Consider the following 26,411-nt stretch of genomic DNA (forward strand, 5'->3'; position numbering starts at 1 on the left):
TACCCTGTGGACAGCCTTTGATTGGAGCCAATTTCATCTTACAACAGGACAATGACCCAAAGCACACCTCCAAATTATGCAAGAACTATTTAGGGAAGAAGCAGGCAGCTGGTATTCTATCTGTAATGGAGTGGCCAGGGCAGTCACCAGATCTCAACCCCATAGAGCTGTTGTGGGAGCAGCTTGACCGTATGGTACGCAAGAAGTACCCATCAAGCCAATCCAACTTGTGGGAGGGCCTTCTGGAAGCATGGGGTGAAAATTCTCCCGATTACCTCAGCAAATTAACAGCTAGAATGCCAAAGGACTGCAATGCTGTAATTGCTGCAAATGGAGCATTCTTTGACGAAAGCAAAGTTTAAAGGAGAAAATTATTATTTCAAATAAAAATCATTATTTCTAACCTTGTCAATGTCTTGACTATATTTTCTAGTCATTTTGCAACTCATTTGATAAATATAAGTGTGAGTTTTCATGGAAAACACAAAATTGTCTGGGTGACCCCAAACTTTTGAACGGTAGTGTATATGAAGAGAGAAAGCCACCACTCTCTCCCCAACTCGACCACATCCGTATATACTCCTCAGTCAGTCTCAAAGCGATATAGATAGAGGGCATCAAATGGGATTTAAAAAAAAACACAGTTTAATATTAAGAACATTTAAGAACAGTTAAAAATCTGTATCCAACACGTATCGGGTCATCCCCCTTCATCCGGAATCATTCATTACAAAGAAATTACAGCTTTTAAATGTCTCCGCGCTCCATGGCCCCACCCCCCTGACGTCCGGTGGTAGTGACATCTATCTGAAACCGCTCTATTTTAATGAAGTCCACCAGAAGTGACGTCCGGTGGAAATGGCGTCTACTTGAAACTGCTATATTTCTAAACTTTACAAACCCACCCCTACTATCCCCTGCCTTTTACCAGAAGTGACGCTCTAGCCTTACCAGAAATTACATTCAATCTGAAAATGCCCTATACTTTGGAATGCCCTTGTGGTCTGCAGTATGTAGGTAGGACTACGTTGACCCTTAGGGAAAGAATAAATAAACATCGGTTTGTTAACAGAAAACAGAAATTCTGGCATTGTTTTTAACCCCTTAAGGACACAGCCTGTTTTGGCCTTAAGGACACAGCCTATTTTTTCAAATCTGACATGTGTTACTTTATGTTGTAATAACTCCGGAATGCTTTTACCTAGCCAAGCGATTCTGAGATTGTTTTCTCGTGACACATTGGACTTTATGATACTGAAAAAATTTTGTCGTTAAATTCAATATTTATTTGTAAAAAACACCAAATTTAGAGAAAATTTGCAAAAATCTGCATTTTTCTAAATTGTAATGTATCTGCTTGTAAAACAGATAGTTATACCACACAAAATAGTTACTAGTTAACATTTCCTATATGTCTACTTTATGTTTGCATTGTTTTTTGAACGTGCTTTTATTTTTCTAGGACGTTACAAGGCTTATAACTTTAGCAGCAATTTATCATATTTTCAAGAAAATTTCAAAAGGCTATTTTTTCAGGGACCAGTTCAGTTCTGAAGTGGCTTTGAGGGCCTTATATATTAGAAACCCCCTATAAAACACCCCATTTTAAAAACTGCACCCCTTAAAGTACTCAAAACAGCATTCAGAAATTATTTGAACCCTTTAGGCATTTCACAAGAAATAAAGCAAAGTAGAGGTGAAATTTACAAATTTCAATTTTTTTTTACTAAATTCATTTGTAATACAGTTTTTTCTGTAACACAGAAGGTTTTACCCGAGAAATGTAACTCAATATTTATTGCCCAGATTCTGCAATTTTTAGAAATATCCCACATGTGGTCCTAGTGCGGTAAAGGACCGAAACACCGGCCTCAGAAGCAAAGGAGCACCTGGTGGATTTTGGGGCCTCTATTTTATTAGAATATATTTTAGGCACCATGTCAGGTTTGAAGAGGTCTTGTGGTGCCAAAACAACGGAAACCCCCCAAAAGTGACCCGATTTTGGAAACTACACCCCTGAAGGAATTTTTCTAGGGGTATAGTTAGCATTTTTAGCCCACAGGTTTTTTGCTAAATTTATTGGAACTTGTCTGTGAAAATGAAAATCTACTTTTTTTCTGAAAAAACATACGATGTTTTCGTTTTTACAAGGAATAAAGGAGAAAAAGCACCCCAACATTTGTAAAGCAATGTCTCCCGATTACGGCAATACCCCATATGTGGTAATAAACTGCTGTTTGGACCCACGGCAGGGCTCAGAAGGGAACTAGGGCCATTTGGATTTTGGAGCGCAGATTTTGCTGGAATGGTTTTCGGTGCCATGTCGTGTTTGCAAAGCCCTGGAGGGACCATAACAGTGGAAACTCCCCAAAAGTGACCCCATTTTGGAAACTACACCCCTCAAGGATTTTTTCAAGAGGTATATTTAGCATTTTTAGCCCACAGATTTTTTGCTAAATTTATTGGAACTGGTCTGTGAAAATGAAAATCTACTTTTTTTCTGGAAAAACATACAATGTTTTAGATTTTACAAGGAATAAAGGAGAAAAAGCACCCCAACATTTGTAAAGCAATGTCTCCCGATTACGGCAATACCCCATATGTGGTAATAAACTGCTGTTTGAACCCACAGCGGGGCTCAGAAGGGAAGGAGGGCCATTTGGATTTTGGAGCGCAGATTTTGCTGGAATGGTTTTCGGTGCCATGCCGTGTTTGCAAAGCCCTGAAGGGACCATAACAGTGGAAACTCCCCAAAAGTGACCCCATTTTGGAAACTACACCCCTCAAGGAATTTTTCTTGGGGTATAGTTAGCATTTTGACCCTACACGGTTTTTGCTGAATCTATGGGAATTATGCCGTGAAATTGAAAATTGAAATTTTTTCTAATAAAATGTAGTTTTAGCTCAGATTTTTTCATTTTTACAACAGATAAAGGAGAAAAAACACCCCAATATTTGTAAAGCAAACTCTTCTGAGCACAGCAATACCCCATATGTGGTAATAAACTGCTGTTTGGACACATGGCGGAAGTTAGAAAGGACGGATTGCCATTTGACTTTTGGAGCTCAAGTTTTGCTGGAATGGTTTGCGGCCCCATGTCACATTTGAAAAGCCACTGAGGGGCCAAAATACTGCAAACCCGGCAAAAGTGACCCCATTTGGTAAACTACACCCCTCAAGGCATTTATCATTTGCCTGGACATATGACGGCTTAGGAGTGAAAGGCGCATGTGAGACCAATTTTGGTGATTTTCGCAGCATTAGCCCACAACGGCAGGGCTCTGGGGTCAAATAGTAAAACAAACCCCCAAGTAGTGACCCCCATTTTGGAAACTGCACCCCTGAAGGCATTTTATTAACGGGTGTAGTGAGCATTTTGACCACACAGGTTTGTTTTTTTTCTATTAGAAATGAATGCTCAGTGGATGGTGCAAAGTGAAAATTGCAAATTTCCACAGGTATGTGCCATTTTAGTGCACAATATTTTGTGCCCAGTTCGTGCCACTGAAGACAAATACCTCAAACTGTTAAGCGGGTTCTCCCGGGTATGGCGATGCCATATATGTGGACGTACACTGCTGCTTGGGCACGCTGCAGGGCGCACCATTTGGCTTTTGGAGCGTGGATTTTGCTCGCTAGTTGTTTTGTTTGGGGTATTGCTGGTATTTCAGTTTATGATGTGGGGGCATATGTAAGCTGTGTGGAGAACATCAGGGGTATAATAAGAGAGTATAATAATTCGGTAAATAAATAATAATCCGCAGACGTGGCCGGTGTTGCACTGATAAATGGCGCCCGATATTATCCGCTTTTGGACACTCTGCACATTTTGCATCGCCATATTCTGAGAGCCAAAACGTCTTTATTTTTTTTCCCTGGAGCTGTGTGAGAGCTTATTTGTTGCGGGACAATCTGTAGATCTCATTGGCACCATTTTGGGGTACATGCGATTTTTTGATCACTTTGTATTAAATTTTTTTGGCAAGCAAGGTGACCAAAAACCTGCAATTCTGATGATTTTTATTATTATTTTTTTTACGGCGTTCGCCATGCGCTATGAATGACAATTTTACGTTATTCTGCGGGTCGGTACGATTACGGCGATACCATATATATATAGTTTTTCTTAAGTTTTGCAGCGTCTGCACGATAAAATCACTTTTGTTTCAAATAATTTATTTTTGGTGTCACCAGATTCTGAGAGCCATAACATTTTTATTTTTCCGTCAAAAAAGCTGCGGGAGGGCTTGTTTTTTGCGGGACGGGCTGCGTTTTTTAATGGTATAATTTTGGGGTACATGCAATTTTTAGATCCCTTTTTTTATTCTGTTTTGCAAGGGGTAGTGACTAACAAAAAGCGATTCTGGAATAGTTTTTTATTTAATTTTTTTACGGTGTTCACCGTACGGGTAAAATAGCGTGATATTTTTATAGTTTGGGTCGTTACGGACGCGGGGATACCACATATGTGTACTTTTATTTATGTTTTTTGGTTTTTCCTATAATAAAAGACTTATTATAGGAAAAAAGGCTGTTATAGTGTTTTTTAACATGAAACTTATTTTTTTTTTACTTTTTTACAACATTTTTATTAACTTGTTTTAACTTTTACTTTTATCCCACTAGGGAACTTGAAGGCATGAAGCCCTGATCGCTATTCTAATACACTGCACTACCTACATAGTGCAGTGTATTAGAGCTGTCAGCTATTCACTGACAGCAAGCCTATTAGGCTTCGCCTCCCGGCGGGGCCTAATAGGCTTCCGTACTAGGAAGCGATTGTTAGGCTATGGTTGCCATAGCAACCATCAGAACACTCGCGGGTGCCGATGGTTGTTATTAGCAACCATAGGGTACGATCTAATCACTTAGATGCAGCGATAGCTGCATCTAAGGGGTTAATCGGCCGGATCGGAGCCTTGCTCCGGTCCTGGCCGTTAGGGCACGATGTCAGCTGTGACAAACAGCTGACACCCGCGCCCGTGGCAACCATCGTGGTTGCCGACAGGGCTACAAGCCACTTCGATGCATCGATCACGTTTATCGATGCATCGAAGGGGTTAATCGGCCGGATCGGAGCCTAGCTCCGGTCCTGGCCGTTGCAGAGGGGCGTCGGGCAGCTGATTCCCGGCGGTGATAACGCTGGCTCAGCTTCTGAGCCAGCGTCATCACATACACACGTCATAGAGCTGTGATTGGTCAGTCTGCTTTGACTGACCAATCACAGCGATCGCCGGCAGGAGACCGCTGTGAATGGTCCCCTGCCGTCTTACTGTGCCGATCAACTGTCATAAACAGTTGACGGCACAGTTCTGTCACCTTGTCCTTTGACAGGGTGACAGTTTTTAGCCAGGACGCACCGGTACGTCCCTGTGCCTTAAAGCACTTCAATGCAGGACGTACCGGTACGTCCTGGTGCGCTAAGGGGTTAATTGTATTTTTTACGGTGTTTACCATGCCGGTTACATAATGCAATTATTTTAAATTTGGGATCGTTACAGACGCGGCGATATGAAATATGTATAACTTTTCACTTTTTTTCATAATAAAGTATTTTGTGAAAAAGTGGGTTTTAAATTATTATTTTTTATTTGGGGCTTTTATTTATTACAAACTTCATTAAGCTTTATTCAAACTTTTTTTTAGTCTTACTAAGAGGACTTTACTGTGCGATCTTTTTATCGCTTTTATAATACATTGCAATACTTATGTATTGCAGTGTATTATGCCTGTCTGTAAAGCTGACAGGCATCTATTAGGCCATGGCTTAAAGGCAGACCTGGGGGCTTTTGTTAAGCCCCCAGGCTGCCATAGAAACCATCTGCACTGCGGGGTGCCGGTGGGGGGAGAGAGGGAGCCCCCTTCCTCTAAAACCACTCAGATGCAGCGCTCGCTATTGAGCTCGCATCTGAGGGGTTACTGTACTGACACCCCATGTACTATTCACAGCACTGACCCCTATTCATCACATTTATTTTATTTATTTTTATTACATTATTACACAGTTCTGACACTTTCATACATACATATTTATTTTTTACCATCCATTCACACCCTAGCACTACACTGACACACATTTATCGCACACCTTTGAGCACTTAGTCCGCCACTCCCCTCAAGACTAGTGGGAGGGGCTATCACTATTTAATGCACACTCCTTCTGCAGCATTCTTTGACCCGTCTGCGTCCTGATGGGAACGGGTTTTCACCCACCCACCTACCTAGTGAGTATGGCCTTTTTTGTGGTTTTGATATTTATGTCCCATTTTTTCTGTTTGTGCTTTTATTAAACAGGTTGTCTCTGGGTATGACATGGCTGTTGTTAGGTCCTATAGAGTAGCTGATCCTATCGTAGAAAGACCTGGCAGTCTGCTGGGTTGGTACTGCTGGCTCTAGCTGATAATGTTCTGTGGATCAGGTAGACCTTGGCAGTACAGCTGATTCTGGCAGGCACTCTGTAAGTAGCAGTCTGGGTCCAGTCATACTCCCCTGGCTAGAGATGAGCGAAGCGGGACAACCGAACCCAGTTTCGGTCCGAACATCGCAAAAAGTTCGGTTCGCAGCGAATCCAAACTTCACCAGGTTCGGCCGAACACGTTTTGACCGAACCCGGGCGGGCAGAAAAAATATTACAAAAATATTATACTAATTGGCAGCCACTTGTCTCTATCAATCACTGATAGAGAAAAGAGGCTGCTGATTAAAAATAGAATAAAAAGCATTTCATACGCACCCGGTCATTGTCTTGTTGACGAGTCCCTCTTCTTCCTCCAGTCCGACCTTCTTTCCTGACGCGGCATCCTGTGATTGGCTGCAGAGGCCGCGGCAGCCTGTGATTGGCTGCAGAGGCTGCGGCAGCCTGTGATTGGCTGCAGCGGTCACATTGGCTGTAACGTCATCCAGGAATGTCGGGACGGATGTCGAGAGGGACACGTCACCAAGGCAACGGCCGGGAGACTGGACTGGAGGAAGCAGGAAGTTCTCGGTAAGTATGAACGTCTTTTTTTTTTTACAGGTTACTCTATATTCTGAACGGAATTCACTGTCCAGGGTGCTAAGACAGTTACTGCCGATCAATTAACTCTTTCAGCACCCTGGACAGTGACTATTTACTGACGTCGCCTAGCAGCGCTGCCTTAATGACGGGTGCACACATGTAGCCACCCGTCATTACGGTAGCTCCATAGACTTCTATGTGCTGCCCGTGCCATTATTACGTCCTAAAATAGGACATGTTCTATCTTTTTCAACGGCACCTTCCCGTAAGAAAACGACCCGTAATAACGGGAGTTTTTATGGTCGTGTGCATGAGGCCGGCTGGGTTCACACGACAGGGTCCCGCCCGAGTGTCGGCCGGTAAAATCGGCCATTTTGCCCGGCCGGTTTGCATAAAGTTTTGCATCCGTTTCGGGCCTGGCAGATCTGGACAGTGACATCAGCGGCAAATCCTGAAGGGGAATCCCCATGTGTTCGGGGAATCCGCTTCAGGAGTTTCCCCTGATGTCACTGCCCAGATATGGACAGAGACATCAAGCGCTCTGTCCAGGAGCGGAATCCCCGAAAACACGGGGATTCCGCTCCTTCAAGGAGCTAAAGTGGGGCTAGCACATAGCAGAGCGGGGAGATACCTTTTTATTACAGTAAAATTGTATTTTCCGGTTGCCGAGCATGGTACTGTCAAGGTTGCCGAAAGAGTTAGTGCAGCCCATTAACTCTTTCAGCACCCTGGACCCTGGCGCACGGAAATTACAGGTTCGGTCAGAACTAGTTCGGTCCGAATCAAACTTTTTCGTGAAATTCGGCGAACCAGCCGAACCGAACTTTTCATAAGTTCGCTCATCTTTACCCCTGGCCTCCTGTTGCAAATCGTACCTGTCGGCCTTCTAAAATTATACCTTCTCATCACTGGCCACCTGAGATGACGTAGTTTTGTCCAAGTATGTGTTTTGTGGCAATAGCAATAATTTTAACTTAATGTACTTGTAAAATGAAGTCTCATATCACTCCAAGTTCAAATCCTAGTATGTAAACATGTGCAACGTTCTTTAAAACATAACTTTTTGAATAAATAAATTATTTACTCCCGATAACAGCTTTGTACATGAAACATCCCGACGTAAAACTTTAGCTTCCAGCATGGCCTGAACAATGATAAGGATATGCTGGGAGATGCTGTTTTACAAAAAAAAAAAATCATATCATAATCAGATCATATAGTGACTAAATTACTGATTAGAGGCAGAATAAACATTTACATTAAGTGACTCACCGGTGACGTCTCAGATTCTAGTTATTTTTCTCTATGATGACTTCTCCCGGCCACAACCCATTTCTGCAATTTTCTGCCCAGATGTCTTCAGCTTCTCACTTTTAATACATTTCTGCACCTATAAACGAAGATAAAATGATCAACACCCCTAAATATAATAGCGCAATACACTGCACCTCTAATTATAAAAGTATAAAACTTTACACTGTGTCCCACACACACCGTGCCCCCTTTAGATAGTGCCCCTATAGCCCCCTGTAGAAAGTGACCCAATAGAGCCTCTGTAGATTGTACCCCACATACAGCCCCCTGTATATAGTGCCCAAATATGGACCCCAGAGCTGCAAGGCAATAGTGCTAATCACTGAGCCACCGTGCTGCCATACATACATATATATATATATATATATATATATCCAAGAAGAAAATTCAGCAGCACTCCAATGATCGAGGTGAAAAAAAAGTGAAATTTATTATGCCAACATGGCAATGCAACGTTTCCGTCCCACCTTGGGACCTTTCTCAAGCATATATACAACCCCTATAGATAGTGCTCCACATATAGCTCCCCGTGTATATATTGTCCCACATATAACCCACCCCTGTAGACAGTGCCCTACATATAGCCCCTCTGTAGATAGTGCCCCACAGGTAACCCACCCCTGTATATAGTGTCCCACATATAGCCCACCCCTGTTGATAGTGCCCTACAAATAGCTCCCCCTGTATATGGTGCTCCACATCCCCACATATAGACACTCCTGTAGATAGAGCCTTCCCTAAGATAATGCCGCTCACAGTTTCATTAGAAAAAAATAACTTTAGATACTCACATGATCCCGTTCCCGCGCCGTCCGGTGGCAATGCAGACCTGCTCTCTTCTGAGCAGGTCTGCTGGGGATGAAGGACGCAATGAAGTCCTCTCGCCACTAGCGTCGTTGAAAGGCACTGATTAACAGGGCAGAATGACTTGCCTTGTAAATCAGCGCCTTTCAACAACGGAAGCATCGCGATGACGTCATTGCGAGGCTAAAGTCATTGAAAGGTGCTGATTGGCGGGGCATGTAATTTTGCCCTACCAATCAGTGTCATTGTAAGACGCTGAATGGTCCGGCTATGGACGCAGGTGCAATTAGTGCAAGAGGGGGTGGCGGCAGATGGTTTCAGGGGTGCCACCGCCCCTTCAGAGATGGAGCAGCTGCCTATAATATTCATTTGTATCTATGTCCAGAGGACGCAGATACAAGTGAATGTGGCTGTCACTAGCACAGGGGCACCATCTGGGACTAGCGACACCACTGGGCATGAGTGGGCCTGTGCCGCTTGGCCCATAAATGTTAAAGGACGGGCGGCGCAGGCCCCATAGTGGCATCGCTACCGCTGTAGCAGCCATAACGGCTGCTAGCGCCGCCACCAGGCATGGGGAGGACCCGAGTCAGCGATGCCGCGGGCCCTGTAGCAGCTGTTACAGCTGCTACAGCGGTAGTTATGCCCCTGGTGAAAGCATATTGTGTGGTGCACTTGAAAGGTGCTGGGTCTTATAGTATGGGCGTGACTAATAGGCTGTATGCCAGCATGGGGCACTATATGTAACCATGAGACTGACATACTTATAACAGCTATATTTGTGTGCAATGATAATATTAAGCAGCCTCCCCCTCATGAATAGCGTTAGAGTGTCTGTTCATCAGTATATTGCACCTGTGTAATCTCCCGCTAGCATTGTGGTTTATCTGCGTCCTGCTGGGTATTAAAAAGGGCATTATACTGTGGGGGCATTATACTTTTTTTTATGGGGCTCTGTTTTTGCCCCACTTCCTCAGATTTCACTTCTGGATCTATTGACGCTGAGATCACGCTAGGCTGTAAAGAGGAGACCTGTATGACGCTGATTGGACAGCATTATACAGTTGTCTTTACACCGCCCAGATTGAAAATAAAATGTAACCTCCTAATTGGCTATTAGAGACAAATTAGCATATGTATAAAAATTAACATAACTTTTAAAATAATTAAAGTTTTTTAAACCAAATCACACTGCAGTTATCAGCAGCAAAGCGCCTATTAGATTACTTAGGAGATAGGGAATTAATAAACTGGTTACAGAGCCTCATTAACTTAATTATTTTTTCCAGCTGTGTGTACTTTTACGCAGCATATCCGTCCTGTGTAAACATAGCCTAAAATTGTGGAATACATAAGATGTGGGGAAACATAATCAGTGATGAAGCTAAACCTGAAATTTATTCATTTTTGGTTTCTCATTTTCATTATGTAACATAGATTTCTTTAAGGCCTGCATTATATTTTCAGGTTTAATTAAATTAATGGTAGTCAAATAGAAACATTGGTCAACGGCTACATAAGTCCAGACAAACGGGTGTTAAAGCACTCAAAGCCATAATGATGTTTCTTGAATCATACTGTTTTATGTTCGTCAACAAGATTTCTATGTCTGATTCTGTCATAAATGTGGCTGGAAAAAGTTGCTCGGGAACTTTCCTTTACTTAAAACTTAATCTCAACAGGATGAGTCATTTTAGAAAACCATAGAGCCAAAGTGTTTTTTTTTCTTCTTTCTTTGTTCAGTTGAATGGAGACATGAAGACGGAGATAATATTAATCATTCTGAGTATATCTTATATCACAAAGTTTGTTCACTCACAGCATTAAAAATCATTTTACATCAATAATTAAGTTACAAGTTAGAGTTACATATCTTAACATCCTGAAGTGTGAAATTTATTTTACAGAAATTAAAATATGCTTCAAAGCACAAGATAGAATCCAGTACTATCATGTATCTAAAAATACCATACTTTATTGAATAATATATTGAACTGACAATACTTACTATAAAAACACAGACTAGAAAAGGGGACTCCAGTACAAAATCACATTGTTACCACGTCAGGTGGCTGTTAGTTGTTATGTCCATACCATATACATGTGATGTCATATATATAGCACAAAGATTTAAGAAATATATCATGGAGGGGACATTAGGGAAGGTGCAAGACATACTGTATATTGAACAGCCCGTGCTGATAAGTAGACCATACACTTTTCATAGGGCAAGAGCATCTGTGAAAATTACTATATATGTCTATAAACTAAAACAGAAGTCTCTGTAGTAGAAATCACTGTATAATACAAATAGTCGAAGTTAAGATTGTACCTTACCCATAATTTAAAGTAGCCAACCTGATAAGTAGAGACAATGTGCTCCCAAACGCGCGTTTCTTGCATCCCCTGAAAAAGCCATTCATGCGTAAACGTGACACGTAGTATGAGGGACCTTAATCAGCAATGTTTCATAAAGCGTGAGAAGCTTGGAATAAACAATATTTTTTTAATCGCTAGACAAGGGTAAGGGACCTTAACCCCTTCAGGACACAGCCTGTTTTGGCCTTGTGGACGCAGGCGATTTTTTCAAATTTGACATGTGTCACTTTATGTGGTAATAACTCCGGAATGCTTTTACCTATCCAAGCGATTCTGAGACTGTTTTCTCATGACATATTGTACTTTACATCTGTGAAAAAATTTGGTTGATAAATTCAATATTTGTGAAAAACACCAAAATTGATAGAAAATTTGCAAAAAAATTGCATTTTTCTAAATTTTAATGTATCTGCTTGCAAAACAGATATTAATACCACACACACAATAGTTACTAGTTAACATTCCCCATATGTCTACTTTATGTTGGCATAGTTTTTTGAACATTCTTTTATTTTTCTAGGATGTTACAAGGCTTAGATCTTTAGCAGCAATTTCTCACATTTTCAAGAAATTTCCAAAACCTATTTTTTCATGGACCAGTTCAGTTCTGAAGTGGCTTTGAGGGCCTTATATATTAGAAACTCCCCATAATTCACCCCATTTTAACAACTTCATCCCTCAAAGTATTCAAAACAGCATTTAGGAAGTTTCTTAACCCTTTAGGGATTTCACAGGAATTAAAGCAAAGTAGAGGTGTAATTTACAAATGTAATTTTTTTTGCAGAAATTAATTTATAATAGAAAAATTTCTGTAACACAGAAGGTTTTACCAGAGAAACGCAACTCAATATTTATTGCCCAGATTCTGCAGTATTTAGAAATATCCCACATGTGGCCCTAGCGTGCTACTGGATTGAAACACAGGCCTCAGAAGCAAAGGAGCACCCAGTGGATTTTGAAGCCTCCTTTTTATTACAATATATTTTAGGCTCCATGTCTGGTTTGAAGAGGTCTTGTGGTACCTAAACAGTGGAAACCCCCAAAAACTTACCCAATTTTGGAAACTACATCCCTCAAGGAATTTATCTAGTTGTATAGTGAGCATTTTAACCCCACAGGTTTTTTGCTGAATTTATTGTCGTTAGTCTGTGAAAATTAAAATCTACATTTCTTCTGAAGAAACATAGACATTTTTTAATTTTTGCAAGGAATAAAGGAGAAAAAGCGCCCCAACATTTGTAAAGAAATTCATCCTGATTACGGCAATACCCCATATGTGGTCATAAACTTATATTTGAACACATTACAGCCCTCAGAATGGAAGGAGCGCCATTTGGGTTTTGGAGCTCAAATTTTGCTATAATGGTTTTCGGTACCATGTCCCTTTTGCAACGCCCTCGAGGGACCAAAACAGCAGAAACCCCCCAAAGGGGACCCCATTCACTATCAGAATCCAAGAGAGCAAATGCCTCTTAAGTGGTAATTAACTTGCGTGCCATTTTTTACGTATTTTTTTTTTTACTTATTTTTTGTAACAGTTTTAATAAAAGTAACAAAGAAAAAGTCCAGTAATCCGTTGATCAATAAAGTTATGAACAACCCTAAGGCCCTGTTCACACAGAGTTTTTCTTTTACGCAAAACTCGTCAAAAACCGCCCGAAAATGTCTCCCATTGATTTCAATGGGAGTTGGACGAGCTTTTTTTACCGTGAGCAAAAAAAACGCATTGCGGTAAAAAGAAGCGACATGACCTATCTTGAGGCGGTTTCCGCCTCCAAAACCCCATTTCAATTAGTCAGAAGGGTAAAAAAAACACCTCGACGAGTGTTTTGGCGAGTTTTTGTCAAACCACTGTGCAAAAAACTTCTGGAGCAGTTTTTGCAGGAGGAACGTTACTTTTGGATATTCATTACTGGTTACCACTTAAAGGATTTTCGCGAGTAGGGAACAGTGCAGCACCAATGTTTTTTTTTAGGTATATACCTATATAACTATTTTCCCATATATGGACAGTGACATCAGGAGCTTTTCCAGGACCGGAGTCCCGGGACAGAGCCCTTATTAGCGCTCTGCCGGGGGCACTCCAGCACTGCTTCTGACGACACTGTCCATATATGGACAGTGATGTTGAGAGCTCCCCGAAGTATATGCTTAACGTATACCTGTGACGAATGTCATACAGTGGCATCCGTCACCCATAGGCTCCCATGTAATTCACATCTGCATTGGAGGCTCCGTTAGAGGCCTCCGTCACAGATTCCCCCAAAAATACTGTAAACAATAGTGCAGCATGCTGCGCTATTGTTTCCGGTAAAACCATGGACACCCCGACGGAACCCATTAAATTTGAACAGGGCCTTAAAAACGTATACTGTACAGGATGGGATCCCTCAGGATGGAATAGTGTAGTCTTTCACGGTTATCCATCCTTGAAAAAAAAAAGTATACTGACATATACTAGCCTGACAAAGGTCAAATGGACACTCTTTTGGTTTCCGTCGGTATAATGGAGCCCTGTGAACGCGTTTGTTGTGTACGTCGGGAGTTTCCCGACCTAGACGATAAACATAGGGCAATAACGTGATATGAATAGGACCTAACCTGGTTACTAGAGATCATTCACATACATTTGAAAGTAGTTGAATGACTGCTAATAACTCCTAGTGCAAGGACTCCTTTGTATCTGAAGGAGTCCCCGCACCAGGTTTTTTTAGTGGCGCAGACATTCTGGCACATCTCGGGTGATCCTGCGCCCCTTACAAGCATCAGTAAACTAAGCAGTAACAGCTCTAAGTTGTCATTGGTTAGTTTACATGATGTGGCGTCCGTTTACCTCAGAACATTGTCTTTCTTTTAAAAGTAGACCAGTGAACTGTGGTAACCTGGGGCCACATGATGTAAACTAACCAATGACAGCTTAGAGCTGTCACTGCTTAGTTAACCGTCATGGAGGACATTGCGGCTCCAGTACTGGGCCCAGAAAAGGTAAGTATAGTAATTGTTTTTCTTTTATGTGTTACTAATGTTTTATTTTTTTTGTGCTTTGATTTGATTTTTTATCAAAAGCCACACAACTTTTTGCCATAACAGAATGCAAATTTTATGAAAAAAAAAGATAAAAAATATTAAAACAAAGATGAGCAATTACAATCTTATGCAAGTTAAAGCGATTTACTCATCTTCAGACATGGTTGGCATATTACTAGGATATTTCACCAATGTCTGATTGAGGCAGTTGTTGATTGCTTGAACGAAGTGGCAGCGACACTAAGAAAACACCTTGCCAATCTTGGGTTTTTTCCTGGTGGCTGCATGGACAGTCATCAGAGCTAAATGTGTGTGGTACCTCCGGCACAAATAGTCACACAGTATCTAAGGCCAGCTTTACATGGCTGTACTATAGCTGCTCTTCATTGTCCATGTTACAGCTGCTACACTTGTCCAGTCCCTTCCTCACTGCAGTTCTACAGAACCAGACTTGAATCACTATGAAATCCTACGTGTGAAATTAGCATAACGTTTTAGTTCAATTTCTATTGAGCTTTGCTTTAACAAGGTTTACAAAAACATTTCAAGCATGCACATTAAAATCAGTAACACGCTGCATCGGATTGCTAGCTTAAATTTCAAAAGACTTGGCAAAGGATGGTATACCTGGTTCATGTTAAACTCCTACTGGCACTTACGTAAACATTCAAGAACGTTCTCAGCGAAATGCAGTGCCAGGCTTTCATATGCAGAGCCCTGTGGTTATGACTTCTAATTTTACGATATTCTATTTTATATCTAACTGCCTTTCTGAACAAGGTCGAAGATAAACATTGATTTGATTAAAAATAAAAAACTAACCCAGAAATCTGTTGTAGAAAATATTGTTATGGCAGGAAGGAGGGGATAAGTGAGCCCTAATCTACCCACCGCCCTGTCCCTGCCTACTTGCAACGACTCGCCCTAGGCGACGGGGTACAACTGGGTGGCGGTCCCTACTCTGACTAAGTGCAAGGGAATACAAACAAGGAACAAGCAAGGGAAGGGGCAGTAGCCCACGGAACACCGTGAGGAAACCAGAGTGGTAAACGAGCCAGTCAGAATCAGGATGTCACCAAGTATCCGAACGCAGAGCAAGGAGAAGGAAGCAAGCCGGATAAGCGGAAGCTGTAGCAAGGCTGAAGCAAGGCAGTAGCAGGCTGGAGCAAGGCTGTAGCAGGGCCAGGAAACCAGGAAGAATCACAAGCAATGAGGAAGAGAAAACAGCAGGTATAAATGGACAGGGGGCGGAGCTAACTCCGACTAACCAGGCCGCGATAGGCTCTCCCACTCCTGAGCCTGCCACCCTGATTGGTGGGAGCCGGAGTCAGTCTAAGAGGTCCGGCCTCAGGTGTCGATTGATTAATCCTGGGAGTATCCACAGACGTAGTGCCTGGCAGATCCTTTACAGTACCCCCCTTTTATGAGGGGCCACCGGACCCTTACTAAGAGGACCTGGTTTAGTGGGGAAGAGAAGTTGGAACCTCCTGACCAATACCCCAGCGTGAACATCTCGAGCAGGTACCCAAGTCCTCTCCTCCGGCCCGTATCCTCTCCAATGGACCAGGTACTGGAGGGAGCCCTGGATCATCCTATTGTCCACAATCTTGGCCACCTCGAATTCCACCCCCTCAGGGGTGAGAATGGAAACAGGAGGTTTCCTCGAGGGGGACCAGGACGGGGAGCAGCGTTTAAGGAGGGAGGCATGAAAGACGTCGTGTATGTGAAAGGATGGGGGCAGCTCCAGACGGAAGGATACAGGGTTGAGGACTTCAATGACCTTATAAGGCCCAATAAATCGGGGAGCAAACTTCCTGGACGGGACCTTAAGGCACAAGTTCCTAGACGACAACCACACCAGATCCCCGACGACAAACCGGGGGTTAGCAGAACGTCTTCTATCAGCCTGAATTTTTTGTACGCTCTGGGACGCCTCTAGGTTCTTCTGAACCTGGGCCCAGACTGTGCACAGTTCCCGATGAACGACCTCTACCTCGGGATTATTGGAACTACCAGGAGAAACGGAGGAGAACCGTGGATTAAACCCGAAATTACAGAAAAACGGGGAGACACCTGACGAGTTACTGACCCTGTTATTCAGGGAAAATTCGGCGAGGGGAATGAATGAGACCCAATCAAATTGACAGTCAGAGATGAAACACCTTAAATATTGTTCCAGGGATTGATTAGTCCTCTCCGTTTGGCCTTTAGTTTCGGGATGGAAGGCGGAGGAGAAGGACAGATCAATCTCCAACTTTTTACAAAAGGCTCTCCAAAATAAAGAAACAAATTGTACCCCTCTGTCAGAAACTATATTGACTGGGACCCCATGGAGACGCAGAATGTGTTTAACAAACAAAGAAGCTAACGTCTTGGCGTTAGGTAGTTTCTTAAGGGGCACAAAGTGGCACATCTTGCTGAAGCGGTCTACTACCACCCACACCACCGACTTGCCTTGAGATGGAGGCAAATCGGTGATAAAATCCATGGAGATATGGGTCCAAGGTCTCTGGGGAATGGGCAAAGAACGTAGTAAGCCCGCAGGTCGGGACCTAGGGGTCTTGGACCTAGCACAAACCTCACAAGCGGCGACGTAAGCCCTAACGTCTTTGGGCAACCCAGGCCACCAATAGTTTCTGGTAATGAGGTGTTTGGTACCCAAGATGCCAGGATGACCAGATAGTGCAAAGTCATGCTTTTCCCTAAGTACCCTTAGCCGGTATTGCAGGGGGACAAACAGCTTGTCCACAGGGAGGTTCCCGGGAGCTGAACCTTGATCAGCCGCAATATCAGAGACTAAATCAGAATCAGTGGCAGAAACGATTATACCAGGGGGTAAAATACAAGCAGGATCCTTCTCAGAAGGAGGATTGGCCATGAAACTACGTAACAGTGCATCAGCCTTAATATTTTTGGACCCAGCCCTATAGGTAACCAAAAAGTTAAATCTGGTAAAAAATAGCGCCCATCGAGCTTGTCTCGGATTAAGCCTCCGGGCAGATTCTAGGAAAACCAGATTCTTGTGGTCAGTAAGGACCGTTACCTGGTGTCTGGCCCCCTCCAGGAAGTGACGCCACTCTTCAAAAGCCCATTTAATGGCTAAAAGTTCGCGGTTGCCAATATCATAGTTACTCTCCGTGGGCGAAAACTTCCTGGAGAAGTAAGCACAGGGGCGGAGATGGGTGAGGGACCTGGTACCCTGGGACAAGACAGCCCCCACTCCCACCTCGGACGCGTCAACCTCCACGATAAATGGCTCCCTTTGGTTGGGCTGAACCAGCAAGGGGCCGAGATAAAGCACTTCTTGAGGGTCTCAAAAGCCTGGACGGCCTCAGGAGGCCAGTGGAGGACATCAGCACCCTTGCGAGTGAGGTCCGTAAGAGGCTTAGCGACGACCGAGAAGTTGGCAATAAATCTCCTGTAATAGTTAGCGAACCCCAAAAAACACTGTAGCGCCTTCAGGGAGGCAGGTTGGACCCATTCCGACACAGCCTGAACCTTGGCAGGGTCCATTCGGAATTCATGAGGAGTGAGGATTTGACCCAAAAATGGTATCTCCTGTACCCCAAACACACATTTTTCGGTTTTCGCAAACAGATTATTTTCCCGGAGGACCTGGAGCACCTTCCTGACATGCTCCACGTGGGAGGACCAGTCCTTGGAAAACACCAGTATGTCATCAAGGTACACTACAAGAAAATTTCCCAGGTAATCTCTCAGAATTTCATTAATAAAATTCTGGAAGACAGCAGGGGCATTACACAACCCAAAGGGCATGACCAGGTATTCGAAATGACCTTCGGGCGTGTTGAACGCAGTCTTCCACTCATCCCCCTCTTTGATGCGAATAAGGTTATACGCCCCCCGTAGATCAAACTTAGAGAACCATTGGGCCCCCTGAACCTGATTAAAAAGATCCGGAATCAAAGGAAGGGGATACTGGTTCCTTACAGTGACCTTATTCAAGTTACGATAGTCAATGCACGGCCTAAGACCACCATCCTTCTTCCCCACGAAGAAGAAGCCAGCACCTACAGTAGAAGTAGAGGGGCGAATGAAACCCTTGGCCAGGCATTCTTGGATATATTCCCTCATGGCTTCACGTTCAGGACATGAAAGATTAAATATCCTACCCTTAGGAAGCTTAGCACCTGGTACCAAATCGATAGCGCAATCGTAATCTCTATGAGGGGGCAACACCTCGGAGGCCTCCTTAGAGAAAATATCAGCGAAGTCCTGAACAAACTCAGGTAGCGTGTTTACCTCCTCACGGGGAGAAATAGAGTTAACCGAAAGACATGACGTCAGGCATTCACTACCCCAATTGGTGAGATCCCCAGTATTCCAATCAAACGTGGGATTATGCAACTGCAACCAGGGAAGACCTAATACCAGATCGGACGATAATCCCTGCATCAACAGTACAGAGCACTGCTCCGAATGCATGGAGCCAACAAGGAGGTCAAAAACAGGAGTATGCTGAGTAAAATAACCATTAGCAAGAGGAGTGGAGTCGATACCCACTACCGGGACAGGATTAGGCAAATCAATAAAAGGCATTTTTAGAGACATAGCAAATTCCACAGACATGATATTAGCAGATGAGCCTGAATCCACGAAGGCACTGCCGGTGGTAGACCGACCACCAAACGAGACCTGAAAGGGAAGCAAAATTTTATTGCTTTTCATATTAACGGGAAATACCTGTGCACCCAAGTGACCTCCCCGATGATCACTTAGGCGCGGAAGTTTTCCGGCTGCTTATTCTTGCGCCTGGGACAGGTGTTCAGTTGATGCTTGTCATCCCCACAATAGAAGCAGAGACCATTCTTCCTGCGGAACTCTCTACGTTGTCGGGGGGACACGGAGGCCCCGAGTTGCATAGGTACCTCCGAGTCTTCCGTGGAAGAGCGAGCAGACGGGACCTCGGGGGGAATCGCAGGGAAGTCAGAGGGGAAAACACTGAAACGTTCAAGCTGTCGTTCCCTGAGACGTCGGTCAAGTCGTACTGCTAAGGCCATAACCTGGTCTAGGGAGTCAGAAGAGGGGTAGCTAACAAGCAGATCCTTCAGGGAGTTAGATAAGCCTAACCTAAACTGGCACCTTAGGGCAGGGTCATTCCACCGAGAAGCTACGCACCACTTTCTAAAGTCAGAACAGTATTCCTCAACAGGTCTCCTACCCTGACGTAAGGTCACCAGCTGACTCTCGGCCAAGGCAGTCCTGTCAGTCTCATCGTAAATGAGTCCGAGGGCAGAGAAAAAACGATCAACGGAGGAAAGTTCGGGGGCGTCAGGAGCCAAGGAGAAGGCCCACTCTTGGGGCCCTTCCTGGAGTCGGGATATAATGATTCCCACCCGCTGGTTCTCGGAACCTGAGGAGTGAAGTTTTAGACGGAAGTAAAGTCTGCAACTCTCCCGAAAGGAGAGAAAAGTCTTACGGTCCCCTGAGAACCGGTCAGGTAACTTGAGGTCAGGTTCTAGAGGTGAGGCGAGGGGTACTACTATGGCAGCGTCAGGCTGGTTGACCCTCTGAGCCAGGGCCTGGACCTGTAGGGAGAGGCCCTGCATCTGCTGGGTCAGGGTCTCAAGGGGGTCCATGATAGAGTAGAAGAAAGGGTAGACTAGGTATGGGCTTGTGATTATGTTATGGCAGGAAGGAGGGGATAAGTGAGCCCTAATCTACCCACCGCCCTGTCCCTGCCTACTTGCAACGACCCGCCCTAGGCGACGGGGTACAACTGGGCGGCGGTCCCTACGCTGACTAAGTGCAAGGGAATACAAACAGGGAACAAGCAAGGGAAAGGGCAGTAGCCCACGGAACACCGTGAGGAAACCAGAGTGGTAAACGAGCCAGTCAGAATCAGGATGTCACCAAATATCCGAACGCAGAGCAAGGAGCAGGAAGCAAGCCGGGGTCAGAGCGAAGCAGGATAAGCGGAAGCTGTAGCAAGGCTGAAGAAAGGCAGTAGCAGGCTGGAGCAAGGCTGTAGCAGGGCCAGGAAACCAGGAAGAATCACAAGCAATGAGGAAGAGAAAACGGCAGGTATAAATGGACAGGGGGCAGAGCTAACTCCGACTGACCAGGCCGCGATAGGCTCTCCCACTCCTGAGCCTGCCACCCTGATTGGTGGGAGCCGGTGTCAGTCTAAGAGGTCTGGCCTCATGTGTCGACTGATTAATCCTGGGAGTATCCACAGACGTAGTGCCTGGCAGATCCTTTACAGTACCCCCCTTTTATGAGGGGCCACCGGACCCTTACTAAGAGGACCTGGTTTAGTGGGGAAGAGAAGTTGGAACCTCCTGACCAATACCCCAGCGTGAACATCTCGAGCAGGTACCCAAGTCCTCTCCTCCGGCCCGTATCCTCTCCAATGGACCAGGTACTGGAGGGAGCCCTGGATCATCCTATTGTCCACAATCTTGGCCACCTCGAATTCCACCCCCTCAGGGGTGAGAATGGAAACAGGAGGTTTCCTCGAGGGGGACCAGGACGGGGAGCAGCGTTTAAGGAGGGAGGCATGAAAGACGTCGTGTATGCGAAAGGATGGGGGCAGCTCCAGATGGAAGGATACAGGGTTGAGGACTTCAATGACCTTATAAGGCCCAATAAATCGGGGAGCAAACTTCCTGGACGGGACCTTAAGGCACAAGTTCCTAGACGACAACCACACCAGATCCCCGACGACAAACCGGGGGTTAGCAGAACGTCTTCTATCAGCCTGAATTTTTTGTACGCTCTGGGACGCCTCTAGGTTCTTCTGAACCTGGGCCCAGACTGTGCACAGTTCCCGATGAACGACCTCTACCTCGGGATTATTGGAACTACCAGGAGAAACGGAGGAGAACCGTGGATTAAACCCGAAATTACAGAAAAACGGGGAGACCCCTGACGAGTTACTGACCCGGTTATTCAGGGAAAATTCGGCGAGGGGAATGAATGAGACCCAATCAAATTGACAGTCAGAGATGAAACACCTTAAATATTGTTCCAGGGATTGATTAGTCCTCTCCGTTTGGCCTTTAGTTTCGGGATGGAAGGCGGAGGAGAAGGACAGATCAATCTCCAACTTTTTACAAAAGGCTCTCCAAAATAAAGAAACAAATTGTACCCCTCTGTCAGAAACTATATTGACTGGGACCCCATGGAGACGCAGAATGTGTTTAACAAACAAAGAAGCTAACGTCTTGGCGTTAGGTAGTTTCTTAAGGGGCACAAAGTGGCACATCTTGCTGAAGCGGTCTACTACCACCCACACCACCGACTTGCCTTGAGATGGAGGCAAATCGGTGATAAAATCCATGGAGATATGGGTCCAAGGTCTCTGGGGAATGGGCAAAGAACGTAGTAAGCCCGCAGGTCGGGACCTAGGGGTCTTGGACCTAGCACAAACCTCACAAGCGGCGACGTAAGCCCTAACGTCTTTGGGCAACCCAGGCCACCAATAGTTTCTGGTAATGAGGTGTTTGGTACCCAAGATGCCAGGATGACCAGATAGTGCAAAGTCATGGTTTTCCCTAAGTACCCTTAGCCGGTATTGCAGGGGGACAAACAGCTTGTCCACAGGGAGGTTCCCGGGAGCTGAACCTTGATCAGCCGCAATATCAGAGACTAAATCAGAATCAGTGGCAGAAACGATTATACCAGGGGGTAAAATACAAGCAGGATCCTTCTCAGAAGGAGGATTGGCCATGAAACTACGTAACAGTGCATCAGCCTTAATATTTTTGGACCCAGCCCTATAGGTAACCAAAAAGTTAAATCTGGTAAAAAATAGCGCCCATCGAGCTTGTCTCGGATTAAGCCTCCGGGCAGATTCTAGGAAAACCAGATTCTTGTGGTCAGTAAGGACCGTTACCTGGTGTCTGGCCCCCTCCAGGAAGTGACGCCACTCTTCAAAAGCCCATTTAATGGCTAAAAGTTCGCGGTTGCCAATATCATAGTTACTCTCCGTGGGCGAAAACTTCCTGGAGAAGTAAGCACAGGGGCGGAGATGGGTGAGGGACCTGGTACCCTGGGACAAGACAGCCCCCACTCCCACCTCGGACGCGTCAACCTCCACGATAAATGGCTCCCTTTGGTTGGGCTGAACCAGCAAGGGGCCGAGATAAAGCACTTCTTGAGGGTCTCAAAAGCCTGGACGGCCTCAGGAGGCCAGTGGAGGACATCAGCACCCTTGCGAGTGAGGTCCGTAAGAGGCTTAGCGACGACCGAGAAGTTGGCAATAAATCTCCTGTAATAGTTAGCGAACCCCAAAAAACACTGTAGCGCCTTCAGGGAGGCAGGTTGGACCCATTCCGACACAGCCTGAACCTTGGCAGGGTCCATTCGGAATTCATGAGGAGTGAGGATTTGACCCAAAAATGGTATCTCCTGTACCCCAAACACACATTTTTCGGTTTTCGCAAACAGATTATTTTCCCGGAGGACATGGAGCACCTTCCTGACATGCTCCACGTGGGAGGACCAGTCCTTGGAAAACACCAGTATGTCATCAAGGTACACTACAAGAAAATTTCCCAGGTAATCTCTCAGAATTTCATTAATAAAATTCTGGAAGACAGCAGGGGCATTACACAACCCAAAGGGCATGACCAGGTATTCGAAATGACCTTCGGGCGTGTTGAACGCAGTCTTCCACTCATCCCCCTCTTTAATGCGAATAAGGTTATACGCCCCCCGTCGATCAAACTTAGAGAACCATTGGGCCCCCTGAACCTGATTAAAAAGATCCGGAATCAAAGGAAGGGGATACTGGTTCCTTACAGTGACCTTATTCAAGTTACGATAGTCAATGCACGGCCTAAGACCACCATCCTTCTTCCCCACGAAGAAGAAGCCAGCACCTACAGTAGAAGTAGAGGGGCGAATGAAACCCTTGGCCAGGCATTCTTGGATATATTCCCTCATGGCTTCACGTTCAGGACATGAAAGATTAAATATCCTACCCTTAGGAAGCTTAGCACCTGGTACCAAATCGATAGCGCAATCGTAATCTCTATGAGGGGGCAACACCTCGGAGGCCTCCTTAGAGAAAATATCAGCGAAGTCCTGAACAAACTCAGGTAGCGTGTTTACCTCCTCACGGGGAGAAATAGAGTTAACCGAAAGACATGACGTCAGGCATTCACTACCCCAATTGGTGAGATCCCCAGTATTCCAATCAAACGTGGGATTATGCAACTGCAACCAGGGAAGACCTAATACCAGATCGGACGATAATCCCTGCATCAACAGTACAGAGCACTGCTCCGAATGCATGGAGCCAACAAGGAGGTCAAAAACAGGAGTATGCTGAGTAAAATAACCATTAGCAAGAGGAGTGGAGTCGATACCCACTACCGGGACAGGATTAGGCAAATCAATAAAAGGCATTTTTAGAGACATAGCAAATTCCACAGACATGATATTAGCAGATGAGCCTGAATCCACGAAGGCACTGCCGGTGGTAGACCGACCACCAAACGAGACCTGAAAGGGAAGCAAAATTTTATTGCTTTTCATATTAACGGGAAATACCTGTGCACCCAAGTGACCTCCCCGATGATCACTTAGGCGCGGAAGTTTTCCGGCTGCTTATTCTTGCGCCTGGGACAGGTGTTCAGTTGATGCTTGTCATCCCCACAATAGAAGCAGAGACCATTCTTCCTGCGGAACTCTCTACGTTGTCGGGGGGACACGGAGGCCCCGAGTTGCATAGGTACCTCCGAGTCTTCCGTGGAAGAGCGAGCAGACGGGACCTCGGGGGGAATCGCAGGGAAGTCAGAGGGGAAAACACTGAAACGTTCAAGCTGTCGTTCCCTGAGACGTCGGTCAAGTCGTACTGCTAAGGCCATAACCTGGTCTAGGGAGTCAGAAGAGGGGTAGCTAACAAGCAGATCCTTCAGGGAGTTAGATAAGCCTAACCTAAACTGGCACCTTAGGGCAGGGTCATTCCACCGAGAAGCTACGCACCACTTTCTAAAGTCAGAACAGTATTCCTCAACAGGTCTCCTACCCTGACGTAAGGTCACCAGCTGACTCTCGGCCAAGGCAGTCCTGTCAGTCTCATCGTAAATGAGTCCGAGGGCAGAGAAAAAACGATCAACGGAGGAAAGTTCGGGGGCGTCAGGAGCCAAGGAGAAGGCCCACTCTTGGGGCCCTTCCTGGAGTCGGGATATAATGATTCCCACCCGCTGGTTCTCGGAACCTGAGGAGTGAGGTTTTAGACGGAAGTAAAGTCTGCAACTCTCCCGAAAGGAGAGAAAAGTCTTACGGTCCCCTGAGAACCGGTCAGGTAACTTGAGGTCAGGTTCTAGAGGTGAGGCGAGGGGTACTACTATGGCAGCGTCAGGCTGGTTGACCCTCTGAGCCAGGGCCTGGACCTGTAGGGAGAGGCCCTGCATCTGCTGGGTCAGGGTCTCAAGGGGGTCCATGATAGAGTAGAAGAAAGGGTAGACTAGGTATGGGCTTGTGATTATGTTATGGCAGGAAGGAGGGGATAAGTGAGCCCTAATCTACCCACCGCCCTGTCCCTGCCTACTTGCAACGACCCGCCCTAGGCGACGGGGTACAACTGGGCGGCGGTCCCTACGCTGACTAAGTGCAAGGGAATACAAACAGGGAACAAGCAAGGGAAGGGGCAGTAGCCCACGGAACACCGTGAGGAAACCAGAGTGGTAAACGAGCCAGTCAGAATCAGGATGTCACCAAATATCCGAACGCAGAGCAAGGAGCAGGAAGCAAGCCGGGGTCAGAGCGAAGCAGGATAAGCGGAAGCTGTAGCAAGGCTGAAGCAAGGCAGTAGCAGGCTGGAGCAAGGCTGTAGCAGGGCCAGGAAACCAGGAAGAATCACAAGCAATGAGGAAGAGAAAACGGCAGGTATAAATGGACAGGGGGCGGAGCTAACTCCGACTGACCAGGCCGCGATAGGCTCTCCCACTCCTGAGCCTGCCACCCTGATTGGTGGGAGCCGGAGTCAGTCTAAGAGGTCCGGCCTCAGGTGTCGATTGATTAATCCTGGGAGTATCCACAGACGTTGTGCCTGGCAGATCCTTTACAATATACTGTAGGAGGAGTAAACCTACTGTATATTTGGTGATTGTAGCTTGACATTTACTGCACATTATTAATTTGCATACATTTAAAAAAAATGCCAGGCTGCAGACCAACAAATTTCCATTCCTCCGGTTCTTTTTTTTCCGCTGAAAATAGCTTTCTCCTACTTAAATTCTAGTAAATCATTTTTGAGTGGTAGTTTGTATACATTTTACAAACGCATTCAGAATTGTTATAATAGTTGTATGTGGCACGTAACCCATTTTCATATTGTAGTAAAGCGCTGTCTCAGCCATTGCCAATAAAGCAGTAGAGTGCAAAGGAATATTCTGGATTTTAGGTTGAGGAGGGCAGCAGGGAGATCATGTGTATGTAGTAGTGTCCGACTCATTGCTTTATGTATGATAATAATGGTTTACCGTTCAGTATAAGAAAAGGTAAAAATTGTAACACTTGTTGTTCTTGGGGGCAGTGGTGGTAGTAGCTGCCTTTAAGGTGGTAGCAGTGGTAGCGTGGTTGTTGATGGTGAAGTGGTGTCCTCGTTGGATTAATTTAGTTTGCAATCAGATTTGAGTAATGTAACTGAGTGCAGATGACATTGAAGTGCTAGTAAAGACCTTATTGTAACCCCTTCCCGACCACCCCATGTAAATTAAGGGGCTGCAGCACTCGTCCTTGTGCCTGCAGCCCGTTAATTTACATGTTCTCCTAACCGAGTGCAGAGTGATTCCCCTATGCCCGGCATCTCTCAGTACTGGCTGCTACTGCAGCCTTAGTACTGCGGTAAGACATCGGGACTAGATCACAGCGGTGGTCCCCTCCGATTAAATAGCTTAAATTCGGCGGTCAATA

This window comes from Rhinoderma darwinii, chromosome 6 (genome assembly GCF_050947455.1).
Source record: "Rhinoderma darwinii isolate aRhiDar2 chromosome 6, aRhiDar2.hap1, whole genome shotgun sequence".
In the NCBI taxonomy this organism is placed as follows: Eukaryota; Metazoa; Chordata; class Amphibia; order Anura; family Rhinodermatidae; genus Rhinoderma; species Rhinoderma darwinii.